This window comes from Carassius auratus, chromosome 23 (genome assembly GCF_003368295.1).
Source record: "Carassius auratus strain Wakin chromosome 23, ASM336829v1, whole genome shotgun sequence".
Lineage (NCBI taxonomy): Eukaryota > Metazoa > Chordata > Actinopteri > Cypriniformes > Cyprinidae > Carassius > Carassius auratus.
Window position 1 is genome coordinate 16,816,406 of NC_039265.1, and position 20,848 is coordinate 16,837,253.

Consider the following 20,848-nt stretch of genomic DNA (forward strand, 5'->3'; position numbering starts at 1 on the left):
AGTGAGGAGCATAAATCTTAAAGGGCACCGAGAATAACAACATGAAGTGCGATTGGAGGAGTCACAGATAGGGGGGCCTTGGAGAGTGTCTTAAATTTCATCCTGTTGGCAGTTTAGAACAGCCCCCTCCTGTCTGACCTCATCTGCCACTGAGAAGATGGTGTTGACAGGGAAACCCACCGCTCCTCTCCCTTCAAAGAGCCAGTTAACCGCTTTCCATACACGTATCACAGTCACTTCACTGCCACCAAATTTGAAATGACAGTGTTTGCATTCACAGGTTTTGAAAAAGCTCTTAAACCGCATTTGGTGGCGTAATTATGCAAACAACTTTAAAGCACAGCTTATGACGTTCAGTAAGTCAGTTTACACTGAATTTACACTGTGGTACTTCTGTTGCTTTCAAATATATTCTCAAAGGGCTATTACATAACCACATTTTCAAATGTAAGTTTTTTTGTTTATATTATACATAACAGTATTATGTAATGTCATTCTCAGTTGAATTGTCACCAAAAATTGTATTTATTTTTTGCAGGAACAAGAGAAAGAAGCCAGACTGTGATAGAATCAAAATCGACAGAGATCAGAGATCCTAGACTGTGTTTGGATGCCAATTCTAGCTCACTGAATAATACACAGTCTTTCAAAAACAGTAAGTAAAACAGTTTCAAAACATAGTATGCTACATAATTGTCACATGATTTACATTATGTGTGTGTAATGCATATGGGTATTTTGCCTTTTCAGTTCAATTTTATATAAAATATCTATTCTTTATACTGTATTTGTATACTTATGAATAATTATAAAATACTTTTTGACAGTATTTACAAGGTCAAATATTTCATCAGAATTTAAATGGAAAGTCAAGTCAAACACATTGCATTGAGGGATACACAATATTACACTACAGTATAGAGCCAGTACAGGATTTTAGGTGGAGAGAGTAAATAACCAGCACTCTCTCCACCTTCAGAACCACGACTGATGTGAGACCCTTCCCTTGAGCAAGGCACCGAACACCCCACTGCTTCCTGGGCACCACAGCAATATGGCTGCCCACTGCTCCAGGTGTGTGTTCACGGAGTATGTGTGTTCACTACTATGTGTGTGCACTTGGATGGGTTAAATGCAGAGCCACAATACTTGGCCATTCTTCACTTCAATTTATTTTCATACTGAAAATGGGCAGTCTGTGCACACAGTATATGCTGTAAGAATAGTAAGTACATGCATTACTACTATTACAAATATTCTCTAAATATTTGAGAATGGCCAAAATATGCTTCTGCTTCCTGTGTGATGTTGCAGTCATCCACTAGGTGGAAGTAAAATATAGCAGAACACGTGCCTCTGTTGCTGAATGGAAATAAGCCTCATGAAGGTTGAGGAGAAACTGTGTTTTAGTAATTATGTGCAAACAGTACGTTGAAATTGAAATGAGTCAGGTCAGAGCAGTTGAATTGCAGGGTTTGTATGTTAATCAAGATATAGAGCAAAATAACGTGTGGGTGGATGAATTACAAATAACAAGAGCTCCCACAATGCCTCTTCCAGCTCTCTGACGTTAAATATCAGACTAAAATGCAGTAAAACTGAAACACACTCACACATATACGCTGTAATTATGGGTTCACTGTTGCCAGACAGGAGTGGTGGAAACTTGTCAGAGGTGCTAAATATAGCTGCTGTCCCTTTCCAACCAGACACAGTGGACACCTGTCACACACACACAAACACTTACCCACAATGCTTAACTTTCATTTTACACCACCTCCCACACTCTTCCTTTGGCTTCAGACATCCCAGCTGTTCTCCCCTTCATCTCAAACTTCAAAGCAAAAGAGAAGGAGCAAAAATGAAAGAATTTTATGGTGGGGAAAATGCACCGATTCTGTATCTATCAGTCTGTTTGACAACCAGCAAAGAGGAAAGCACATTCTGTCTGAATATAGTGCAATATTGTTTAGCGACTAAAGAGACCATATTGCAGACATGCTGTATATGCGATACCATTTCAAACCCGTAAGTGCCCATCAAAATCATTAATTTAAAAATTGACAAGTGGCGTCTTCCCACTTCTAAAGCAGGAAAAGATGGCTAATTGCTTCCTCAGAGCAGATCACTTTAAACATACCCCATAAAACTGTCACATCAAAAGAAATCACAGTAACAAGTAAACAGGGCCGGTTTCCACAAAAATTACAAGGCAGTGAAGCTTTTAGTAAACCCATAACTACATATGTTTAATCTCTAGCGTTCTTCACTAACATGAAGAGACTCCAACAGAGGGAATCGACAAAGAGTTCCAAGAAACACATAACCCCTAACCTTTCCTGAAATGCAGTAGTTTTGCGCGTTAACAAGGTCTTAGCAAGGAAGAGATAAATCAGAACTTATAAGATGGTTTAATAGCTTAAACTGAAATGGGATTAGTGTTAACACATTCCGAGGAGTTTAGGAGCACCTGTGTGGGGCTCGTGTAAAACTCTCAAAACGCTTAATGCAGTCTCGATGCACATTAAATAAGAAAAATCTAAAGCAAACTGGATCATTTTCTGAAGCAGAAGCTACACCATGATTGTGAACACTACATGTTTCCTTCACCCTGAGCTCAGGGCTAATAACAGCTTCTCAAATGACCTCTCGGCTCTGCGTTCATAGCGTGGTGATCATATGGCTCTGATTCCAGGCCTCTGAGGTCATGTTCTGATGTGAAGGTCTGGAGCGTGACTGACAGCTTTCTACTTTGAGCTGTTGAAGGTGATAGGCAAACTTTCAACACGCACTTGCTTGTAACTCCATTCATTTATTTTGAGTGGCATCAACATTGGTTCCTAATCAAGCAACAGCACTGTTGTTCCAAACGTGATGTCTCATGTTTCTGAGCCCTAACATGCATTAAAACGTGGTTTGATCCAAGTGAGAAAATGCCTGCCATGGCACATGCTGAATGGAGGACACATTTTTGTGTTTGGTACACAAGTCTTACTGTAGTAGCTGTCACACAGCCTGCCAATATCAGTGCATTTGTTATTATTTTGTCTCAGGATAGAATGTGATCTTTGGTTACCAAATGAACAGCCTGTAGGATGTTCCGACATAATGATTTAATTATAGAGACAATTCCCATGGAGAAACCTGAGGTTAAGTGCCTCCTCAAGGGGACACAGTGGTGATGACTTTTGTCTTGCTCCTTGCTACGGATGAACCACAGAGGTCTGTAATACACAGAGAAAGGTATCCGACAACATTCCCATCCATCTCAATTGCACACAACCTAGAGGATGCCATGTTTACTTGATGGGCACTCGGTTTCAGAAACGTGACTGATCACTTGTCAAAAGCAAATAAATATATATATATATATATATATATATATATATATATATATATATATATATATATTTCATGCTTGTAAGAGCTCTGCAAATATAACTGCTCCCTTAGAGAACGTATACGGTAATATCATGAAATATTTGTGTTGGGAAAAAGCAGTTACTTTAAAAGGCCATCAATAGAGAAACGTTTTTTGACAACATCATGATGTAGAGCCCAACAGTGACTAGACACTTTTTCAGAGGCCTTAGTCCCAGAAGTATTTTCCCCATTTATTTACTCATTTAAACTGAATTTATTTACTTCATGTTTTGAAGCCAAAATGTTTTCTGAAGCAAAAAATACTTTTATGAGTGAAAGAACTACAATCCCATGAAACACTGCAAATGATTTACTCAAATCAGAAAGAATGGTAGAGTTTATAACATAATATAATCGACAAAAATATTATTTAGCGCACAACTGTTTTCAACATTAATAATAAAAAGTTTCTTGAACACCAATTCAGCATAAATGATTTTTGAACAATCAGTAATGATGCTGAAAACGTAGCTCTGCCGTCACAGGAATATACTAGATTAAAAAATGTTTGTCAAGGCAGACTTAAGGATGGCTTGAGAAAGCCTACGTGACAGTATTAAGCAGTTGTAAAAGCTTGAAGTTTGAAAATGTACATAGATAGATAGCACGCTACTAGCATTATGTAGCATACTGACAAAATGATTTAACAAGTTGTTAGCATGTTTCTAGCATGATAAGCATGTTGCTAGCATGTTTTAGCCTGATTAGCATGATACTAGCATGTTGCTAGCATGTTTCTAGCATGTTTCTAGCATGTTTCTAGTATGGTTACTATATTAGTAGCATGATTAGCATGTTTGCTAACACGTTTCTAATGAGATTAGCATGTAATTAACATGTTGCTTGCGTGTTTTAAGTAAAATTAGCATGCTAAAGTAGCATGTTAACATGTAGCTAGTAGTAAAAGTTATAAAAAAAAGAAAAGAATAATAAATAGCCCCTGCCCCTTTTATCGCTGGCATTCAAGCACTGCTCTATGAAGAAAATGCATGGGAATATGAATATAAAAATATTTCCAGAACCCAACCCTGGAATGTTACAGTTAAAGGCCCTGCATTGTAACCGCTACAACAAAACAGCACCACATTACTGGCTATCTGTTAAACTGTGTGTATGGAGTGCATACATATGCATGGATTCAGAGTTTTCAGGATAGGAACACATGCCAAGGAATTGTCAACTTTTTGTGCACTCCAGCTCTGCAGACAGTGTACAGAGTTCATTATAATATAAGAATCATCCTGACTATGCCGATTGTGATGTTAGCCGCAGGATAAATGCGGTGTAACTGCTTTCCACCCTTACTCCCACATTTCTTTGCTTTCCCACAGCACAGCTTACTCTTGCTTAGCGTGCTCAGATCGGCCGCAGCTGTTCGAGTTGGTCTCCACCCTCTCCTGCAGAGCTCCATTACATAACATTACAGAGAGATTGATGAGCTCTCAGATTTCTGCACACTGCCAAGTGTCCATTCTCTCTCTCTCTCTCTCTCTCTCTCTCTCTCTCTCTCTCTCTCTCTTCTGCGTTAACTTTCCCATCTCCTGTCGGTTTCTTACCTCAATCTATACTTCTTAAGAATAGGACAATGAGGAGGCAAATCAAATCCTGCAGAAATAGAAATGATAAGACAGTCTGCTGGCGGGTCACAAGTGCAAATCTGAGTCATCCAGTTTTATGAGCATAATCTCATTCATGTCATAACACGCACCGAGCTGATGAAATGACATGTATTGCACTTGCAGCACTCTTACCAAACAGAAAGGTCTCCCGAGGAGACTTTTTTCAAGCAATGTTACATTTCTTGCATTGCTACTCATTCGCTACTGAGTTTTCTGCAATAGAATGGAGTGTTACTCAATTTTGATATATGGCCAGACCATTAAACATCTGTTATCAGCTTTTTTCCACTCTTATCAGATCAAATGTTTGAACTGTGCATCAGCAAAAAAAAACAAAAAAAAAAACAGACTTTGCTAGAGAAGAGAGGGGGGAAACTTCTGTAATGGGTTTCATGGGGGATAGTGAGCCATTCTTTCTTTGACATCACATCATCGCTGAACAGGAGACTCACAGAACAAGTTTTAGTGCTTTTGGGGGACTGTTATAGCACTAAAAGCTGTAGAGAGAAATGCTCACTCTGAGCAGAAGTTAAATTACCTGAATAGTTATTACATATTCAGAAAATCAGACAACATTTCTCCCAACAAATCATAAAATGGCCAAAAAAAGTTTCTCATGCTGCCTGGGTGAATCGACGGATAGATAGATAGATAGATAGATAGATAGATAGATAGATAGATAGATAGATAGATAGATAGATAGATAGATAGATAGATAGATAGATAGATAGATAGATAGATAGATAGATAGATTAGTTACAGGTATATTTTAATTTATTTACTCATTTATTTATGTATTTTACTTTGAGGCTGTTGGGAGTATTGGGTAGTATCTCTATGCTTTTAAACAGAAATTCTGTAACAATAGATGATCTCCACAATTATTTTCAGACATAGTGATGATGGCGCACAAGGAAAAGCTTACTCCGTGCCTCACTCTAAAACTTCCTGCTTGAGATTATAGAACAACACCGCAAAACCTGGAGATAAAAAGGGGAAACTCATCTGGAACATCTTTGAGTTGCAAAACAGCTCTGACGACTCTGGATGTGAGACTCATCCTGCACTTCATTTACTGCTGAATCTTTGAAGTCACTTTGTTTTAAATATCTAAAAATGCCCGGGTGTTCAATATTTCTGTTAATCTGTCAAGGACAATCATCCAAATTATCATCTACATTTTCGTTGAGCCAAAGCAGATCAAACCATAAGAACCTCTTCCATCTGCAAATGATTCTTAAAGTGTGTAATTTTTTCTCCATCAGCAGCAGCAAACAGAAAAAAAAAAAAAAAAGGTTTTCAACACTCCTTCATCTTCCATTGTTGATAAACAGGTCATGCCATTTTGTCCATCCCAGTTGGGCCACCCAAATAAACACATTTTAATTGGTGCTGCTCATTTGGTGCAGACATGACACGCTCCACATACAAACTTGACATTTTTCATAATTTGCCAAAAATGTCATGTAGTGTTAATGAGGTTCACTAGAGAAAAAATGTGCAGATTCCAGTTCACTAGAAATGCATAGTTTTAATTATTGCAATGTTGGCATCAGCACAGCATTTAACAGCACAGACAATCTTTGTCATCTATAAAAAGAATCTGCCTGTATCTATATTAGTACAGTATTGATTTAATCTAACTCATTTGTTGCTTTCATGATCTTCATCTGCTGCATTAGTGGCATTTGTAACAGTTACAGTACTCTTTGAATGTCTTCAAAGTCGCCATGGTTGCAGGAAAACCTGTTCTTCATTTGATAAACAAACAGGCCCAGACTAGCCAAAAAGTATCCAACCATATCATCCAATCAGTGGTTGAAAAATCTAAGATTACACAGATTGATTTGAGGGCCAGATTAAAAGCAAACAATGTACATAACAAAACAGAATATGTGTTACTTACTTTTTCAAAATATCTTTGCTAACAGCTAATGCAAGACAAAAACCATGACAATATCTTGAATTCAACTTAATCTGCTCAACAAAGTGTGCTTGCATTTTAATGCACGTACACAACTGTAATACATTTTATTTTGAAATTAAATGTTAACAATAAAAAAATAATTTATTTATTATATATTTTGTTTAAAGTTCATATGCACAAAGTGCAAAAACAATATCTTTAAAGATATTGCAAAAACAATATCTTTAAATTAGCTGTAAGTATTATGTTGAAATCATAGTTATATATATATTTAATAAATAAAATAATGATAATATAAAATGTATATATTTATATGTAATTCTTAAAGGGGTCAAATGATGCCATTTAATTTTTCCTTTCTCTTTGGAGTGTTACAAGCTGTTGGTGTATAAAGAAGATATTTAAAGCTGCAAAGACTAAAGTCTCAACTCCAAAGAGATATTCTTTATAAAAGTTAAGACTTGTCCACGCCCATCTAAAACCCCTTGGTTTAACACGCCCCCACATGTCTACATCACTGTGTGGGAAGATTTGCATAATGCCACCCAAATATCCATGCAAAGAAAGAAGGCATACCTTTTAATCTCACTGTTGCTGCCGGCACCATGTTGTGGAGACACTGAGTGTTTCTTTTGTGCAGAGAAACTATTTTGGCCTTCCAAAAGATGACGATATCTGCTTCGTCATACCTACAGTAGCTGATCTGTGCTGGTCGCTGAGGAAATACATCAACTCGCTGTGGATCGCTGGATTGGATTTCACCCTGGACGAAGCAGAGTCCAGCCCGGGGTCGTCACATTTGGTAAAATAATGTGTTTTTTGAACCGCATAAACACATTTCATTACACCAAATACACAAAATAATGTTCTTTATACAACTATTATCATATTATTATATATTATCATATGACCCCTTTTAGATTATTAGAGATTATTCATTTATACATATAATGTAGCATCAGTAACACTTTTTATTCTACAAAACAGATCTCAAGTCTGTCAAGGAATCATTCTTGATAGGAAAAAAAATTATTTGCTGAACTCGATAACCTGCAACAAGCCATTGATGGACCTTTATTTTTAAGAATGTACAGCCAATTGCATGCACAGTCATTCATAGAAGAAGCAGGCAAATGGCAGAGCACCCCTGTCTTCTGGTTGTGATTTGCTGCAGTCATTATGACATTAAAGCAGGCTGGAGGGTTGGCCACAGCCTTGGAACAGGAACATCAGTGTCCTCACACTCTTAAAATGGAGGGGAAACAGAAAGGGATATTCGACACACGGAAGGGTAACATTAACCATGATATGCAAGATAATGTTGGTCTCTAAAACAGTATTTCTGTCTGCATCCAACAGATATTATATAAGATACTCTGTAAGTTTGCTGCTGTACGTTCTTGCTAGTGCTGTTCGTATGTGAACATTATATTGTTCTGGAAATGCTCTTGGGATCAAATCAATTGACTCTTAGTCTCTGACCTTCATCCATTGTGGCTGTATTTGTTCAGAATCCATAGGATCAACGGCCAGCAATCAGACTCGTTTGAATCAGCCCCATACAGCTCCAAACCATCAGTGTTGGACAACAAAATTACATACAATCTGGTGTAGTTTCAGTCCAAAAGCAGCTAATGCTGGCTCTTCTCATACATACACATCTGGGCTCCATCATGCTTCTCTTCTAGCCATGTGGGAGTGTTTAATTTCTCTCTCTTTCTCTGAAAGCAAAAGTAGTAAGAAGGTCTCACTAGAGCAACTGGTTCCAACCATACAGTAAGATGATCTTTCTGTGACCGATGCAGCCACAGACTGTATACAATGTGACTAATTCGCATGAATCTTTTTTCCCCAAAAATTTCAGGTAAGGGTAGACCTCCATGCTTCCATATTTTTTTGATCTATGTTGAATGGAATTCAAAAAAAAAAAAAGAAATGAACTATTGAAATCTATTGAACTCGACATATATATATATATTAATAAGTTACTAGTGTTTTTTAGTGTTCCTGTAGCTCAACTGGTAGCGCATTGCACTATCAAGCGCAATGTTGGGGGTTTGATTCCCCGGAAACACATGATAAAAAATTGATAGCCTAAATGCACTGTAAGTCACTTTGTCTGCTAAATGCATACATGTAAATTTTAAATTTAAGTTGCAATTTACAATAAAATGTATATTATGTAAACAGATAGGAAAGCCTTTTATCCACCTCATCATCCCATTTTTAGAAATAAAGTTACATTTTGACTGACAGTGTAACAATGTAAACTTATATCTCAGTTTAAAAGTTATAAAGTCACATTGTGAGATATAAAGTCTCAACTATGATTGTTGCAACTGCAAGTTAAAATAATCACATCAAAAGATATTTTGACACTGTGTGATATAAAGTTACATTGAGAATTGAGAACTATGAGAAACAAAGTTGTAATTGCATATTGTGTTATATAATTACACTGTGAGAGTTACATTGTAAGATACAGTATAGACACATTATGAGATATTTTGTGAGATATAAAGTTATTGTGAGATGTAAAGTCACAAATATGAGAAACAAAGTTGTAATTTCAAGTTAAAGTCATATAACAAGATATAAAATTACATTGTGCAATATAAAGTTACATTGTACGATAAAAAGTCAGATTATGGGGTATAGAGTTACTTTGTAAGATATGAAGTCACATTATGAGATACAAAGTTACATAGTGATATATAGTATAAAATCACATTGTGAGATACAGTTATATTTTGAGGTATAAAATCACATTGGGAGATGTAATATCCCATTATAAGATAAAAATTTACATTTTGACTTATAATATAACTGAAATGTATATCAATGGTTAATACATGGTTAATACATAAGAAAACTCAAGATGCAAAAGTGGTGGCAGTTTAGTGAATATCTAAACTGCCTGAAATATCTGACCTAAATGAGCCAAAGCTGTCAAATATGGTATCTACAATAAATTTACAAAGCATCAATTTAAAGACATCCTGTAAAAGTTCACACACCTTTTTGCAGTAATTTCTCAAAACCTTGTTGCTCAGTTGAAGTTCAAAGGTCATATACACAATCACTGATACTCTGTTTTGCCTCGTCATCTGACGCTTGTCTCAGTGGGTGCTGGGAACGGTGTGGCCCTCCATTAGTTGAATGTGTTCGCTGTGCTTGAAAACGAAACATCACTGAGGTTTCACATGAATCAGGCTACACAGTTGGCGCTTTGGGTTCTGTGACTTGAGTCTCCGATAGCATTTCCCAAGAGCCAATCCTGCAGAGTGAGCAGGAAAATAGAGCCTTTAACCGGAGAACTGATCTCTTCTGTGAAAAAGTCAAACTCACTGGAGTGATATCAGTGCAGAAAGCACACCCACGTCCCACTCCAACCTAAACAAACCTATGAAATAATGAGGTACACAAGCCAAAAAACCGCTGACGCTCAATGAAAAAGGCAAGAGAGAAAAGATGCAGGAGACAGATATAAAGCAAACCTCAGGAGGGCGAGTTGCCAGATCTCCTGAAGCCAAAAGTTTAATGCTTCTGGAAGCTAAATAATGTCACCTTTCAGAAAACTGTGAACAACAACTGTTCTCAATCAGCAGGGCGGTGTGGCAGAATTTGAATTAACTTTAATTGAAATAGCACTCGCATTTTGGTTGACCCGCAAAAGACTAGTAAATAGTGTGGCAGAGGAGTTGGAGGAAAAAACTGTACTTTACAACAGTTCAAAAACAAGATGCTCTGATGCCAAGAGTAATGAAGTGAACGTGTTAGAATCCGGAGTACTTCTGAGCTTAAAACAGCAAAGGTGTGTTTGAAGAGGTGCTTCAGAAACGAGACTCCTGCAGTGCGGTGATACCTGCTCATCTTTTTTTAAACTGATGTTCAGATGCATTTAGAATAAAAATACCTTTAATAAATTACCATTACAGAAAAACTGCATAAAAAACTGATTGTAGAAAATTATTCAAACAGGAAATACTCTCTAAAATGCTGAAACTAGTTTTTAATTGCTTTTTAAAAGCAGTTGATACATTTTCAAAACTCTTAGCACTAAAATCACAACAGATCATCAAAAGTGCACTTTTTTCACACATTTCAGCATATCTTCAATTGTGATAGTACAATACACAACAATCACAAAATATCCTTTTTGCTACACAAAATTAGTGATTCTACTATAATAATGTTTCATTCACAGTAACTGCCTTTCATAAAGCTATTACTCTCAAACCTTTCATTAGCATGACTTCTCATTCAGTTGAATGCATTTGTCTATTATTTCTAACTCATCTTAATGGTTAATCAGTGAATCATCTGGTGCATCTATAGATATAGATTCAATAGATATGTCATTTTGAGGGTTTATTTTTTCTTCACTGAGCTCAGTTGTTACTTACTGAGCTTTTGTGACAATATAGCTTGTGCTTGATTGAACAGGCCCACATTCCATGCAATTGTCTAATCGCCGTTCTTAGAAAAACACTTACCAGGAAGTGCTCACTATTTGAATTCCTGCCAGAGTTTGTCTTGGGTCTTGAGGGTTTTATTGGGGAAATTAACTTAAGTTTTTACTATGTGATTCAGGTTTAGTAGTAATATTATGCAAAGATATAACATTATATCATAGCAGCATGATAAAAGATTGAATCATCTGAGAAGTCATTTAATACATCCATTAAAAAGCTGGAAACCATCTGATTTGGGTCTTTGGGACCAGGCCAAATTCTATTAAGGTATTATCAAGTTATTTAGATCAGTTGAATGAATTTCATCATTATGGTATATTCCAAAGTGTCATAATATTACTTTCTAACCATGATTGTACCACCCTAGTCCTTGTTTTGGACATGCTTAAACTACGGTATTCCTGAACTACTTTAGGGCTTGTGTAAATACAATGGTATGTGAATATAACTAAAAGACTTTCACTTAAGAATAAACCTCTGAACCCACACCAGCTAAAATTATTCTTCCCCCACACCACAAAGTTTCTCCAGGCGCTTCTGTTGTTCTCCTCGGTCAGTCTCTCACCATCTCAGGTGACATTAGCTGCTCGCTCTATTGTACTTTTCTTTCTATTTTCACTGTAAGTCTGTTTACAAAACTGCCAAAGCCACAATTGTTAGGAGAGCCATTGTCAAGATTGTGTGTGTGTGTGTGTGTGTGTGTGTGTGTGTGTGTGTGTGTGTGTGTGTTTCACCCTCAGCTCAGACATTCTTATGGAAGTCTCTGGCAGAATATCAGCCCTGCTCTGCCAACTCTTGTTCTTTTAGCTTTTTTTCACAGCAGACGATTCTCTCTGTTCACAATCTGTCTCTCCGTCCCTGCAATGGCCATTAGGATCAGTATTACAAAATATAGAATGAGAATTCAAAAGCAGTGGATGGAAATCAGTTTAAGCGCACTGTTGCGTGACTGCAGAGAAAAGCAAACACATGCTTATGTGGACAGATAGAGACACATGGTGGGTATCTGGCTTGGATCATTCTTTGTTGACTAGCCTGACATATGATATTCAGTATTAATGTTTTTTGATCAATTAATCGTAAACAGCTCGACCGAATTTGTGGAATATTTTGCAACAGTGAACAGCAGCGCATTTGTGCTGTAATAAAACGCATCTCTCAGAAGTGAAATCATGTGCGTGTTTCTGCTGGTTGATCAAAGATGACAGGACACCATCTTATTACGCTTTACCCAAAAGAAGAAAAAAAAAATACACTTTATAAATGATGTTGTGGCGTTGATGCAGACAGAATAATGCATACTTTGTCTCTATGACGCATGAAAATACACATTCATCTCTCATTTGCAGGATGATGAATGGAGTGTGTCCCGTTAAATTCTGTCATTCAGCCCAGTACACACTACAGAGGTTAAAACTATTCACTATTACAAGCACGAACACAATAGAGGCTAAAATGTATGGTCTTACAAAAACCACAAACGCTGCGGCTGCTGGAATTAATCTTTCATGACCAGATTTCATTTGTATTCGTGGAATATAATCATGGCATACGTTCAGATTTCTCTCCTTATATAATGAATACACGCAGAATAATAATGACAAACCACTGGTGCATGGTGCCTATGAAATGGAAATTGTTTTCGTGCTCCTTTGCTGTATGTTAAGTGTGATCTACAACAATTTGTATAATTTAGACATACTGTACGACTTATAATCAGTGTTCAAACTATACTGTGTCCTTCGGGGGAGCCCACTTTTTTTTAGGGGGGGGGGGGGGTTGTCAGCTCATATATTAGTAGATATAGAACATTTATGAAAACTAGGATTTCTTAATTTTTTATTCATTTTATTTTTTTAACAAAGAAATGCAGATAGAATTTTTCTAAATAAAATATTACAAAACCTTTTGAACGATAGTTCATGTGAAAACGTTATGTAAGAATACTGACAGATAAAAGATTTGAAGGTATTAATGTCAAGACCATGATTACATTAACACATGACCACCTAACCGCACGTCCACCTACATACTGTATCAACACTATTCTATAACTTCTTTAGAAGGTCTGTAATACATATAGAAAACTATCCATTAGATTTCCATTCCATTCATTATTCGTCCCCTGCAGATATGGGATCTAAATACTGCCGTCTTTGCTCATAGGCACAGATGCAGGTTTGTTTTTGCCAGCGGCACCACAAGAACGTGTGTTTATGTGGCTCATTTTGAACCTCACATCAATCTTGGACGAGCACGTATCAGATCCATGCTGAGAGTTTATAATAGTGTGTGGTAGGAGTTCAATTTAATTTAATTTACACCCAACTCCAATAAGTCAAATTGAAACGCTCGCCTGCCATTTCCCCCTTGCTGTATATTCAACCACATACAGTGCATAATAAGTGGGCAGGGGGTCTCGCATGATTGTGGGGGCTCAGGAAACAGCACCTCTGCCCTGGGCCATGCTGCGCTAAGCAAACATGTAATGAAGTTATGCAGCCTTAATGTTTTTTAGGACTGCAAGCTTTCAAACCACAGCACTGTTACTGCGCCTGGCGGCTCCAATCCAGATGGATACTGTAAAAACAGAGAGCACATGCACCGCAAATCTGAATTTAAAACCCTATCAAGATAAATGACCATGTTTACAAGGTAAGGTAAACCCAGGGAACAGAAAGAATCTTCTTTTTCTCTTTATTAACCAGGGCCAGATATTTTTGATGTAGCTCTATGGACAAAACAAAGTCATCCACCGTTTACACAACAGTGTTGTAAAACTGGATTACTGTATTCTAATACTTGCATTGAGAACTTCAACATATGCTGTGCAACTTACCAAGAGCCCTTCACCAAAGTTAAGGAGTAACAAACTAAAATGAGTTGCTTTTCAACTTAACACTTTTCCACTAAGCAGTTGCTTTCATACAAGCAACAGTGTTGTTTCAGTTTCAAATCAGTTAAATGGACCAAATAAGAAGAGCAAGTGACACATTTGAGTCCCTGGATTTAAATGCAGCTGCTCATTCATTTGTAGTTGATGCAGGTCCATTGATTAGGATGTATTTAACTAATTTCATTTACTTTCTATAATTTTTCTCCCAAAATTAGATCATTCAAATCACAATTTAGTTCATTCATTCATAACCCCTCATTGCTTTGGTGCTTAAGAAATGTGTCTCTAAATTAAGTCAAAGCATTTAGCTTAAATAGCTTGATAAAAATTTATATAAAATATATTTAAATATCTTTGTGTATTCAGTGTAAATAGTACATTTTCGGTAGTGGCATGATGCTTCACTAATAGTTAACTCAAAAATCTTTTTAAACCTTTAATCTAAATGTATTTGTGACCTCGGACCACAAAACCAGTCATAAGTAGCACAGGTATAATTTGTAGCAAGAGCCAATAATACATTATATGATATTAATTAAAGATCATGTTTCATGAAGATATTTTGTTAAAATATTACCGTTAATGTATCAAAACGTAATTTTTGATTAGTAATGTACAATGCAAAGGACTTCACTTGGACATCTTTAAAGGCAATCTCGATATCTTGATTTTTTTTGCACCCTCAGATTCCATATTTTCCATAGTTGTATCTCGGCCAAATATTGTCCTATCTTAATAAACCCTACATCATGGATTTGTGAACCAGTTCAACTGATTCACTGAAAAGATTTGACTCAAATGAGCATTTTGTTAATTTATAAGGTATTGTCACTTATGGTGTAGGAATAAATAATGACAGAATTTCATTTCTGAGTGAACTCCTGTAATGAAAACTGATTGGAAAGGCAGGAAACTATTGAAATTTAGAGCTGTGACATGCAATATTTTGGTACTTTGACCATACCTATTGCAAAAGTGCATGAAACATAAAACATAAAGTATTATCTTAGACCATTTTCACATGCTTTTTGTATTAAACAAACTCTCTTTCCATTTTTGACATGGGACAGCAGCCACACTCTCTCGTATTAAAGGCTTTAGCATAAATATAGAAAAGCTCTGCACGTGACTGCAACACTGCAAATTCAGCAGAATTAGCTCGTGTCTCAATTGTAGAAATGACGCCAACTCTGTCAGTCAGGTTTCAAAGAACTAGCCTGAGGCTTGCCAGTTCGGATTGAGTCCCTGTGATCCTGGCATAGGGTCATAAAGCTTGTGGAAACAGTGAAGGACAGGGAGGGGGGGTTGGGGGGGGGGATGCCTGCTGCCCAGAATGACGCTCTGGTATCAAGCCACTCTTATCAGCTGACTGTCACACCACTGTGACTCAGCTGTGTGTGTCCTTACATACTGTACATTGGTCAGGTACTAGACACATGTGACTGTGCTCTGTCACATTCACAGGTATCATCACTCTTACATGGAAAAACAAACACTCTGGTTTCACACTTGGATTGCTTGGTCTAAACCCAAGTTCGTTTACACTACTTACTCTGTCTCTGCAGGTCTCTTTTTCTCATTGTTTTTTTAACACGAAAAACTCGGCAAAAATAGAAAGTGCTATTTGTTTGAGTTTTTCTCATGTTTCTGGCTCTTAGATTTTACTAGCAAAAGTGCAAATCAGAAATGAATTAATTCACCTGATAGTTCACCTTCACAAATTGGATGAGCTGATGTTATACCAACTGCAAACTTATGAAATATGATTTTTTAGATTCCTACAGAAACAAATATTTAACAAAATAACAGTTTCCTATTTTAATATATGAAGAGCTTGGTTCCAAAATGCTATAAATCCATTTTGGTTCATTTGAGTAAAAAAAAAAAATCTTTACCAAGAAAGTGGCTAGATGAAAAACACTTTTTTTCTGTTTCAAACTTTCACATAGCATCTTTAGGTTATAATAACATAAAAAAAAATCAAACCCAAATTTAGATTTTCATAAAAACTGACTAATGAAAACTGATTGATTTGTTTGTTTGTTGATCACAAGGTACAAAGTAGATGAGGAAAACTAGGATGCCGTGTGTATTCAAAGAGCTGTTACTGTCTACAATGCGTGGAATGTTGCGCTGTGATTGGATGAGAGGATGTAATGCAATCTTCAGAAAAGGGAGACTGGCGTTTGTCGCAGTTTGGAAAGAAAAACATGAACAGAATAACTCTGCAGATATTGCATTTTGCGTAAAATAAAAAAATGACTTTCCAATAGTCTGATTTTGGGGGGAATTCATTTTTTTAATTATCTTTTTATGGCGTTTATAGTGTTTTTGAACAAAACTCTTATCATATAATTATATCATATTTAGAAATTTTATTTATTCCTGATACAAAGCTGAATTCTCACCAACAATTACTTACAGTCTTCAGTGTCACATGATCCTTTAAAAATAATTTACTTTCGATTCAAGTTTCTCGTGTTTGTATAAATAAATGAATACATATATTACAATATAATCAGGATTTTTAGACTGATTAATGAGTCTTTTTGTCCAATTCACTGAGTCAATTGTGAATCAAACTTTACTGATTGCATCATACGTTTGTTGAATGTTAAGACTGTCTATTGGTGAAATAGTCCAGACTTCATCATAAGGCAGATTAACAAACTTCTAAATAATTTGGTGACAGAATTGTTGTTGTTTTAAATGGAACCAGTTCGGAATTAGAACCGGTTCTTGATTGCCTAACTCTACCCCAGACCCCTATTTTCAAGTGGCATCAGGTGCAATTCCTGGGTGCACACCTAATTTTTTTTTGGGGGGGGAAACTAAACTCTGACGTCAATGGACTGTGGGGAGGCTAAAGTATTCTCAAATGTACACACTCACTTTTGCAGAAACACACATGATAATTTTCTAGTTAGTCTTTAACCAGTAGAATAGTAATGATGATTGCTGTGATCCATACAGTAAGCCTCATTCCTGCTTAATTGGCCCCATACCCACCAGAGGGGCTTACGAGCTGTTTTACCTAAACACACTGCTGTCAGCCAAGAGCAATTACTGCTGGGACAGTTTAGGCCGCAGGGACCCAGTGGGGAATGGTGCAGCACTAAAAAAAATCCCTCAGCTTCAAATGAAGCTACACAAATGTTCAGAGAAACTGAGATGCCCTGCACTGTAGGAGGCTTAGTTTCAGAGTGATTATCTGAACCAGAATAAATTAATAAATCTATCAAGTGTTTTCAAACCGATTTCATTTAGCTGTGTTTTTCATTCCTGTAGTAACCATCCACAGTGTTACCTTAAGATGAAATAAACTATCTAGAATTTAAATGTAAAGGTAAGCATCTAAAAATTCACTACGGAATTGGATGTTTCGACTGACCAATTGGAAGATGGCAGGATTGATTGGGAAACCTATTTGAAAATAATCATTGTTTTGCAATTTCAAATAGACTATGCTGGCACAGATTTCACTTTTAAATTGGATATAGAGTACTGCAAGGATTAATTTTTTTTGTAGACCCAGAAACGTTTAATCAGTTCTGTTTCTATTAACATCATCCTTGAATCATTTTTTTTGTTTGTTTGTTTTTTTTTTGTTTTTTTTTTTTGTTTTTTTTAATTATTACATATTTGGTTAAATGCATAACATTTTTCAGGATTTTCTTTTTTTTTTTTTTTTTAATAAAGACTAAAAGAGTTATCAGAAGCTTAATGATGGTGACGAAGTCCATAGGGCCAGCAGTGTAGTTTGTTTATACCCTGTGTTTATAATATAGTGTAATTACTTATTAGTAAAATAGTTTATAATATATACTATTACAGGTACAGTATGTCACAAAAAAGTGCCTCCACCTTACTCTAAATCTGCTTTGTATCACAACTGAGGCATCAGATCAGATTTGTTCTGATGTCTTCAAGACCAAAGAATTGCTGTGGTATCTTTACAGTGGATGAAGTTGTTTGAAAATCTTGAAAAGGTTATAAAATTATTGCTGAAACCTGACGTCTTTCTAGGGGCCGTGGATTGTTCCATTGTACTAAAATGGAAGAACACATGCCACAATCCATACTGAAACTGCACAACTGAACAAGAAGGGCAATTGTCAGCGAAGTGGCCAAGCAGCCAGAACTCTTTGGATGAAATGGAAGAAACTGTGGATGTCTGGACAGTCTCTCAGCGCGTCACAGATTTGGCTTTTATGTGTGAGTGGCTATAAGGAAGCCACTATTAAAGAAGGCCAACATGAAGTCACTCAGTTTACCAGAAGACATATGACTCTACATTTATCTCTTTGTCTCTGTGAGAGAAAAGCTAACTGTTTGGCACAATCGAAATAAAGCTCAATCTTTTCAAACAAAATCATGTCCAAGGATTCTTAGTATTCTGGAATTGCCCAAACATTTAACTGAATCCAATTAAAGTATGTGGTTGATCTGAAATTTTGATACAACCATGAGCTTAGACAAATACATTTAGATCGGGAAGAATTGGTAAATTTTATTTTAAGAATATTTTAAGAATTTGCCGCTAATGATTAAAACGCACGTTTTTAGCAGTGTAGAGTAGTGCATGTTGTTTGTCATTTCTCCGATCACAAATGCAGACATGGTTTTGTTTAAGCAGCGCGATAAGTAACACAACGTGTAAAAAGACAGTATAAATCATTATAACTAGTAATTATTTCCCCATTGGATGCAGCATATGCCTTGTTTATAATGGGTTTTACTGGTTTTGTTGGGGGACACGGGATCACAGTATGGTAAGGGGTGTAACATTTCCATCACACGCTTGAGGTATTTGTCCAATCACAATGCACTGGATAGCTGGCCAATCAGAGCACACCTTGCTTTTCTGAATGATGTGTTTCAGAAAGGCTTGGCATAGAGGAGATAAAATGTGTTTTTTTTTTTTACCTAAAACCACATAAATTGCATTACACCAAATAAACAAAATAATGCTATTTTAGCAACGTCATATGACCCCTTTAATATTTTGTACCAACAGGCAACATTTTCATTAAAATCCAAATAAACCTTGGTCATCAGAGGTTAATAAGTCTGAGGTTTCAGTCATTTTAAATGACTCAAAGGGAGCGGCCTTGTTCTGTTATTCAAACACCCAAACATTTATGACAACTTAAAGTATTTTTCTAAATGAGGTATAATGTAATGTACTGTATCTGGTGTTAACGTCAAGCCAGAAGTCCCTGATGGAACCTGGGACCCTGTCCCGGACCTCCAGACCTGCATTTCCTCTGTAAGCTGCTGCTGATGGGTGCGGCCGTCTTTACAGAGACCTGCCTGAGGTGTTAAAGATCTGCACTTGCTCACTGCACACACTGGCCTATAGCATTAACACTCGAGTAATGTGTCACCCACAATCTTAAAAAAACTCTTTCATGATTCAATGCTCTTTCTATTAAGCGTGTGTACAAGATACAAACTGAGATACAAACAGCCGAGTCACAGAAGTACCTCGGATATTTCCAGTCCCTCTGACCCTCTCGTGCTTGTGCGTAAACAACCCAGAGTAGCATGTAAGTATGTCACATACCTCCGCTATTAGCAGTAAGGACACCTGTGTACCCCTGAGCACATTGCGTCCCGCAGCGGAGGAGGTGCATGAAAACTCTCATGGTTGCTTATGAATGTTTGCCATATCTAAAGTTGCCTAAAGTTAAATAAACTCTTGTGGCTGTTTTTGGCCCTTTTGTGTTTACCTTATTTCAGATAACCTCAAGGTTTGTTCCAAAAGCAAATGCTGAGCATGCGCTCTTAGTCAAAATCAACACAATACTGGCAATATTGAACTATGAATTTATGTTATTTTATATATTTCATATATTTGTATTTTATTTTGTTTAAAATATTTTGCAGTGTTACTTCTACAGACAATTAAAATACTCTGGAAACATTATTGCATAACTTGCATCACCTGAGGATCCTGAAAAGGGCATTTTTTGTAAGATGAGACTTTGTTTCTTATGAAAAGTAACAATATAAATATGGAAGTTTCCAATGAAGTTTCACTCATGCCGTGGTTAAAACACATACGTACCGAACCGAAAAACCCATAACAAAAAAATGTACCAGTACACCCCAAATTTATAATTTTTTTGTTTAAGTATTTTTGTAATGATCAACAGGAAATAAATAAATTGTCAATTAAACCTTTTAACATTTTAACAATCAGCTTTACAGAAAATTTAATCAGCTTTACAGAAAATGTTCAAACATTATAGGAATGTTACTTTTAAATGTTTTTTTTTTTACATTTATCAAAATTAAAAAACATTCAATTAAAACATTTCAGAAAAAGGTTCGATGAAAGATCTATAAATAAATAAAAAATTTCAGTGTTTTGAGAACATTGTTAAAGACTAGAGAACTTTGAGCAAACCTTCCATCAACCTTACTACAAGAACATTTGTTCATAAGTTACCAGAACCTTGACACTCCTCTGTTAGCTGGGGAGTTATATGACAATAACTCTGAA

The 20,848-nt window shown here is 36.3% G+C and overlaps 1 long non-coding RNA gene across 1 annotated transcript; it reads left to right on the forward strand.

The window, feature by feature from the left end:
• Window positions 1-533: 533 nt before the first annotated feature.
• Window positions 534-18,669, forward strand: LOC113041770 (uncharacterized). Its single transcript, XR_003275470.1, has 4 exons — window positions 534-655; window positions 980-1,074; window positions 7,610-7,771; window positions 18,367-18,669. It is a non-coding gene; the product is annotated as an uncharacterized LOC113041770 (long non-coding RNA).
• The last annotated feature ends 2,179 nt before the right edge of the window (window positions 18,670-20,848 follow it).